Here is an 8,660-nt window from a genome sequence, read left to right as displayed (position 1 = left end):
CTTGATAATTGGTCGTGATGGCTCTCTAAGTGTACTGATCAATGTATGTAACTCAATCTCATCAATTTCTGAGTTTACCCCAACAACATCTTCAACCAACTTCATCAAGCCCGTAAACGACAAATCACTCCTAACCCCCCGCATTCGTGACTCACCACCCTTGTAAATGCCATCCACCCACTAACCACCATGTCTTATCACAAGTCGCACAATTGGAACCCCACTGAAATTTTGAAAACAAAAAAAATTTGTCAATCATTTTACACATTACATGTTGTGTTCTAAAATTTGTCAGTCATGTTGTTACACACCATTTTTAAAAAAATGTTATGCGCTATTTTTAAAAAAATGTTACACGCCATGTTTAGAAAGTGTTACACGCTAGCTCAAAAATTGTTACATGCCTTGTTCAAAAATGCTACACGCAAGTTCAAAAATTGTTACACGCCATGTTAAATAAAAATGCTACACGCCATGTGCTAACACATGTTATTTCAGTATATTTTTTACACGTCATCTGCTTTATAGATGCATGGAGTGTAACAACTCTGCGTAATGTTTCTAATCCATGTTCTAATTTACACAAAAGGTTTCAAAAATTTATGTGTTGCAGCAATAAACCCAATAACATACCTTGATGTCATCTCCGTTATAGGGTCTGTTTATCAACAACAATATGGCCAGATGCTAAGAGATAGACCACAGCATGATGATGATGGTGCTCAACAGAGAGTTGACAGAGCTCATACAATTCAGAGAGCTGAGAGAGCTAATGACGATGGTGCTTAATTGAGAGTTCACAGAGTTGATACAGTTCAGAGAGCTGAGAGAGAAAGATGAGCGAGCTCAAACAGCTGAGCATTTATTTCTATTTTCTCTATGGCGGGAGGGAGATATCGGGAGCTTAATTTGCCACGATGTTTTTAAGGGCATTTTGGTCTACTCTGGCTTCTTTTTGGCTAGAAACAGTTAACTTTATAAGAGTGGTTATTTTTAAAATCACCTTATGAGGAGGCCTATTTCTCACAATTTCCTCAAATTATAATGCTGAATAATATTAATTATGAGCGAAAACAAAGACAACCCAACGAAACTTAAAGCATAAACCTTTGTCTTTTCTTTAATTTCACCATGATCTGTGAGGAAAAATATTGATATCATTGACCCCTTTGTGAAAGCTGAAAGTGGTTGCACTGCACCGAATAATACTGCCCCCAAGCATCCCATGCAAGGTTGGTTGTTTCCACTCTGGTAAATTCAAAGCCAACAATCTCCTAAAAGATGGCGCAAGGGATTTTTTATCTTCAACATTGATATCTCCATCCAGTGAAGCATGGTTTGGTGCTACAGAATTGGCAGAACTTGTCCTGCTAGCTAAAGAAAGTTTACGAGTGCTAGCATTATTGCTGTCCACGTTTGTTACATAAGATGAGGCATTTATGGCTAAATCTTTATCGCCTTTTTCTTGGACTTTTTCTTTTTCTGTTTGTTGAAGTTGGACTAGCATGGGATAAAAGCCCTTCTCATTTACCATTAATTCATCATGTGACCCGGCTTCCATGACCTGGCCATCTTGGACAATGGCAATTAAATCTGCATGTCTAATGGTAGAAAGGCGGTGGGCAATGACAATAGTTGTACGTCCAAGAGAGGCCTTGTCAAGAGCTTCTTGCACAATACGCTCAGATTCAGAGTCTAGTGCACTTGTTGCCTCATCAAGCAGGAGGATTTTGGGTGCTTTTATCATGGTTCTTGCTATGGCTATTCTCTGTTTCTGTCCCCCAGACATTTGTACCCCTCTCTCGCCAACCTGTTTATTCGTAAAACTTTATCATTGGATTATATGTGATCCATATATAGTCCTGATCAATATATGCAAGGGATGACAGATGCTTAATGAATAAAGAAAAAAGTAACTGCTCAGTTTACAAGTTAACAGAAGTCAAAGGACCTATTTTACTAATTATATCTAACAACAGATTGGCTTGCTTAACATACTGTGTTCTAAACGACATTTGAACCAGTCTGCTGATTGCTGTATAGGACAGGTTACAAGCTGGATGAAATCTCCTGCACTTATTTTAATTGTTTATATATATAATATAAATATATATATATATATATATATATATATATATATATATATATATANCTACTTATTATTATTATATATATATATAATAATATATATATATATATATATATATATATATATATATATATATATTGCTAATGCTGGAGAACCTTTTTGTTCACAATTCTTAGTAGAACCGCGGATTGTCATTTTCATAAATATACTATATGAAAAGTGTGTATTTTAGTGGAGAAGCTGATACAAGCAAATAAATACAAAAGCTGATGAGACTAACCTGGGTGTCATATCCTCGAGGCAACCGGGATATGAAATTATGGGCGTTGGAAGCTTTAGCAGCTTCAATAACCTCTTCCATTCCAGCATCCTCCCTGCCAAAAAGAATGTTGTCTTTAATGGTTGTTGCAAACAGTGTAGGCTCTTGACTCACCAACCCCATCTGCGACCTTAACCACTTTAGCTGCAATTAATTAATAGAAATCCCATCAAGAAGTATGTCTCCTCCAAGTGGGTCATAGAACCTTTGCAACAGGAAATCACTGTGGATTTTCCTGATCCGCTACTACCCACCAAGGCCACAGTTTTTCCTGCTGGTACTTTGAGACAAAAATTCTTGAAAATTATGCTCTCAGGCCTTGAGGGGTATGCAAATTCAACTTGTTTGAATTCACCTTCTCCTAAAACATTCTCTAAAATCTCCCCTTCCATATTGTCTAAATCAATCTTTGGGACTCTTTTTATCACTTCATTTATACGCAGGGGCGGAGCCTCCTTATGTGATGGGGGCCATGGCCTCCCCAAAACTTTTAAAATATCTTTCATATCATATAAAAAATTTTAAATATTTTTATATATTCTATTATTAGCTCCCTCAAAATAATGTTTTATTTAATAATTAATATAAATAATAAATAATAAAATGATATCTCTTTTCTCACTCAACTTTCATTTTTTTAATTTATATTATTATTTTTATTTATATTTGTTTATTTTTTTCATTTCTATTCTATTTGTTAATATGTTATAAGTTTCTATAAATATTCTTTTCTAAATTTCTACAAACCATTAACCATATTCTTTTTTTCTCTTTTTTTCTATGTAATATGTGGTATTTACTTCCTACTTGCCATATTCTTCTTTTTTATATTACATAAATTTTATTTTTTATGATTTTAATCTTTAAAAATTAATAAATTATTATATAGTTTTCAAATATAAATTGTAGTGTTATATTGTTATTTAAAATTTCATCAATGTATCATTTTTTTTATTAATCCTAATTATGTAAAAGGAAATTAACTTGAGTATATTTTTTTATATGTTTTACGTTTTATGTTTAGTTAAAATAAAATTATCTTGAATATATAGTATTTAAATAATTCTGATTATATAAGAAAAAATTATTAATTTTATATATTAGTTTTAACTATTTATATTTTACAAATTATAGTTTTATATTTAATTTCTTATTTTTATTATCAATATTTTTATTGTTGATTGAATTTAACATATTAATTTGTTAAAATTTTTAACTTTTATTCAATTGTGTTTGGCCCCTCAATAAAATTGGGCTAGCTCCGACCCTTTTTATACGCTCGGCAGCTGAACATGCTTCGAAGAGGGGCTTCAGGTTAGATAAACTAGCACCGAGTTGTCTGTTCAGTAAGGAAATAAATGTTAACAATCTGACGAAAAACTTTACAGAAAGAGAGGCGGAAATAAAAGTAGTTGCATTTATATGGAAAACTGAGATATATATTATCACTATCTAAAGTAGCATCTTGGTTGGGAATTGAAAATTCTTGAGAGAAATATTAAGGTTAAAACTCGTACTGTCCACCCATTGCAATGCAGGTGCCCACCATGAAAACAGTTCCACCCTGAGCTCCATGATACATGACCATTCTGCTACCATAGTAAGTAGTGAAAGCCCAAATAGCAAACGTAATGCCACTGCTTCCAATGGCCAAGCCCTTAGCCAAGCCTTGCCTCAACCCCAACTTCACAGATCCTTGTAGAGCTGCAGAGAACTCAGTTGTGGTTTTGCTTTCACCAACAAAGGCATAAACAGTTCTCATAGAAGATATTGCCTGCTCTTCTACTGTGCTGGCCTTATTATACTCCACTCTAATCTTCCTCGCAAGATTCAGTAAAATTTTCCCATATATTAAAGCAGGAATCACCAGCAGCAGAACAAAAGGAAAAACCACGAGCTAATCTCCATAGTATCAGAAAAGCTGCTATGTAAGTTCCAACAGATGTAACACCTCTTGCTATTAAGTTTGGGACCTGATACGTAGTAGAGAAGTCATGAATCAACATACAACTCAAATAAGAGTGGTTGAGTGGTTTTTTGAAAGTGGAAATAGTTCAATTAACCAAAAAAGGGGTTAAATATTATTTTAAGCATGGTGGCAATCTAGCAATGATAAGATAAACATTTTAGAAGCATTGACAACCTTCTCACTGATAACTTCTTGAATTATAAGACTATCATTGGAAACGCTTGTGACTACTTCTGCTGTGACAGTTACATTCAAATCAAAGTAGCCTACATCTTGCCTCAGCACAGCTTTCAAGTATCTAGTTCTCATTCTTGTGGCTTGTCTTTCACTTGTTCTTGTCCAACAATATCCTTCTGAAACATTCAAAAATTGTAGAGGAAAAAGAAAGAATCAATACATAGTTACTTCCCTGTACTTTGGAAGAGAATAACAACATTTTCACTTCAGACATGCCAAGGAAACACCCACACCATCCCCCACAGGCCGTCAGAATCAGGGACAGCGCAACCTGTTACCCACAAAATTAGCAAATTAAAAGGACGATCTTGTCATACTACATAAAGTAAAATACTGAATATCAGGTTATATTTCGTATACTTAATTGTATATGTTATGTTCTGTGGAAATATTGAAGCACAATAAATTTTTTTTTCCTTGATTAAGCTTGTAAGTACTTAATTATAACTATAACTCTTCTGGTCAAGTATTAACAAACTAAAATTCAATTAGACTTCATCTCTTGTAACATTACGCAAACTTGATATATATATATAGAGTAATGAAGTTAAGTACTTCAATGTGTTTACGTGCTCTGTTGCTGGTTTGAAAATTGATAGAGACTTTCCTTCTTGGTCAGAAATTGAATGACCAGAGAAAGGACCTGTTTTTCCTTTTGTTATCAATGTACAGATAATTTGAAGCTCATCTAGGAAGTCACTTTGCTGGGATTTTTGTTAGCCAGAGAGCTTTTATGGAGCTACTGTATGGTTATCAAGGGCGATGGCTCTGTTTTAGTGTCTGTTAGCGGGTGTACGGCCAGTTTTGGGTAGCTTCTTTTGCATTATAGGCAGCACTTATCATGCTGGGGACATGTCCTACATGATTTGGCTGCTTTACTACAAAAATGAGGTAGTTTTGTACACATCCATTAATTAATGAAATTACATGAAATGCTTTTTTTTAAAAAAAAAAATTAATCACTAAAAAACGCTTGTTTCATCTGGTCTGCCAGCTGCTTAGGTCTTTTATTAGATACTCTTGCGTGGAATAGTATCAAATCTGAGATTATTTGGCATTTGATTATGATAGATATTTATTCAATAGACCTGTTTTAATCAGAGCATGATCTACATGAAGCTACTTGGTTTCGGGATATTCTGCCTTCTAGAAAACTGAATTAATTAATAACAGAAGTATATATGTGTACACTTCAATATAAAGGTTAAAAAAATTGCAATATTAAATCAAAAAAATTCAAAAGCTTGGCATCATGCTACATGAAATGGCATCTACCATGTCTCAGATTCCTTACCGAAAGCGAACAAATGAATAGGAAAAGCCAAAAGGAGAGAGGAATAATAGTTTAATTTGTAACAAAACTAGGCCTTTCAATATCATCAATCTTGATATTTAACTTGTCTATATGCTTAATTCCTTAATTTAATTTATTAAGAGCAATTCACTTTAATAGAAGGTTCAAGGTTAATAAGGAAATAGTTCATTCAATAAGAAAATTATAATTAAGAAAATTTAATTTAACAATGAAATCAACAAAAAATAGTCAGTATTTTAATTTAATAAGAAAAAAAAGCATTAACTAATAATCAATTGGTCAATCTTTAATTTAATAAGAAACTTATCAATTGAGAAAATTTTACATTAATAAGACTTCCATATTAATAAGAAAATAAAAAAATTAATTAATATTTAATTTAATAAAGGAATCATTAATTAAAGATAAAACAATTAATTTAATAAATTGTAAAATAAATATAAATGTGGTTCACTGTTTACCCTTTTAGAATTGGTGTTTTATATATAATAATGATTAAGCAACGACTGAGATGCAGACATAACCTGGGTATCTTATCCTTGAGACAACTGGGTTATGAAATTATGTGCATTGGAAATTTTGACAGCTTGATTAGCCTCTTCCATTTCGGCATTCTCCTTAATGCTTAGGTTGTTGACTCACCAACCCCATTTGTGATCTTAGCCACTTGAGCTGCAATTTATTAACAGAAACCCCGTCTAGTAGAATGTCTACCTCAAGTGGGTCATAAAACCTCTGCAACAGTGACATAACTGTGGATTTTCCTATCGGGAATTATTTTTTTTTTAAAGCAAAAATTTTATTAATTTCAAAAATTTGTATGTCATAATAAATCTTAAATTTTATAGATAAAATATTTCTAATGACATAAGAAGTCAAGTTATGGAGAAAAAAAAATAATACACTTTTGAAATGACTAAATTACTCCAAAAGACAAAAGCGTTATCAGCCACTGAACAAATAAAGACCTATCTCTTTCATCAATTAACCAACTAATCCTAATCCAAATTAACCTACCTTTTTATCAAATTACTCACTAATTTTGAACCTCATGTCAAAATATACATCAAAACCACACAAAAACAAATTCCTCCTTCTACCTTGTCTTTTTCCATTATTTCCTGATTTTGCTCCAATAAAGGAATGCCATTAATCAATTTCCCATTTTCACCTATTTTTTCTCAAACTCTTAATTTTCTGACCGTTAATCAACTCAAGAGAATACTTGGAAACATGGCATTTCCCCCTTTTACTCCTATGCACCCTATTGTTTGCCCATTCCTCTTCGAATTTTCTAAGCAACTGCTCATTTTGCCCCTCTTCATATGAAGTGGGGGCATTATGAAGACACTTAGCCATTGTGAAAAACAACAATCGTGATGAAGTTAGAAACCTCGCTAAGGTGAATTACTAATTTTGGCAAGGTTAGAAAACCCCAAATGAAAAATAGCTAAATTCCTACTTTAGTTGGCCAAGTCAAAAATATTAAAAACCTCTTACTATTTATTTATTTATTCTCAACTTGAATTTATTGGAATAATAACTAAGCCTAATAGTCCTATTTATAGTGTTATTGGCCTACGTTTTAATAAAATTCTACTTCTAGTTGCTTAGTTCAATTAGAGTAGTTAACAAGAGATTTAAATAAAATAGGTATTCTATTCTTAAATAGAACATGACTAGCCTAATCAAATAATAATCCTTAAAGTGCTAAAAATCCTAATAAAAATAAGAAAAGAATCCCAATCTAAATAAAATAAAAAAAATAAAATCATAAACCAATTAAAATTAAAAAAACTAAATTAAATAAAATAAAATTCTAGATGCTCCTGGATCATTCTCCTCGAGTCAAAAACAGACTTGACTCCAACAAGTAGGCCTTGACATACTCATTGTAGATGTTTGGATCCACATACTCTCATGGTCCACAGTAACCATTCGAATAATTCATCCGATGTTTTGAATGTTGTTTTCCATTCATCTCCACTTCTCATTCTAATTTGATGATATCCACTCTTCAAATCAATCTTTGAAAACACCTTGGAACTAACTAGTTGATCAAGCATCTCATCCACTGAGGAATAGGAAAACGATACTTGCTTTAATCTTATTCATGACATGGTTGTCCATACAAATCCTCCATGAATCATCTTTCTCTAACAAAGCTAGACAAGCAAAGGACATTTACTTTTACGTACTAGACCTTTCTCCAACAACTTCTGGACTTGTCTTTGTACCACCAAGGACTCACCTTGTGCACGTTGAGTATAAATTTCCTCTATCTCCTCATCATATTCATCATAAACCAGCTCTAATTCTTTCCAATCCATATAATCTTCTTCATCACTTGAGCTACTATAGTTAATTTGAGTAGCATTACGTCTTGCAAATTGCTCTTGTAATTCTAGAACTTGATGATGTAATTCTTCAATCTCAATCTCATGATCATTTATTTGATGATTTTGACGTCTTGGCAGCATCTTGTTGGCTTAAATGAGGAACAAAAAATATGGCAGCAATGATATGGTTATATACAAATAATCTAAACATAAAAAAAAAAAAGAAAACATAACGTTTGTTCCTTCACTCACATAATTATTTCTTTTTACATAAACCATCAAATTAACATTTAAAATTTAATATAACAAAGAGTCAAAGATAATAAAATTAACATCCACAAAATAAAACTAACACAAGACCATTAACCATCACAAATTATCAACTTACATCT

General features: G+C 32.4%; 1 pseudogene; it reads right to left on the bottom strand.

Moving 5' to 3' along the window:
* Positions 1–1,023: 1,023 nt before the first annotated feature.
* Positions 1,024–8,409, bottom strand: LOC18601384 (annotated as a pseudogene).
* Between the last annotated feature and the right edge of the window lie 251 nt (positions 8,410–8,660).

This window comes from Theobroma cacao, unplaced genomic scaffold (genome assembly GCF_000208745.1).
Source record: "Theobroma cacao cultivar B97-61/B2 unplaced genomic scaffold, Criollo_cocoa_genome_V2, whole genome shotgun sequence".
Taxonomy (NCBI): Eukaryota; Viridiplantae; Streptophyta; class Magnoliopsida; order Malvales; family Malvaceae; genus Theobroma; species Theobroma cacao.
The sequence above is the reverse complement of the archived record's forward strand: the minus strand, read 5'-3'. Positions and strand labels throughout refer to the sequence as shown.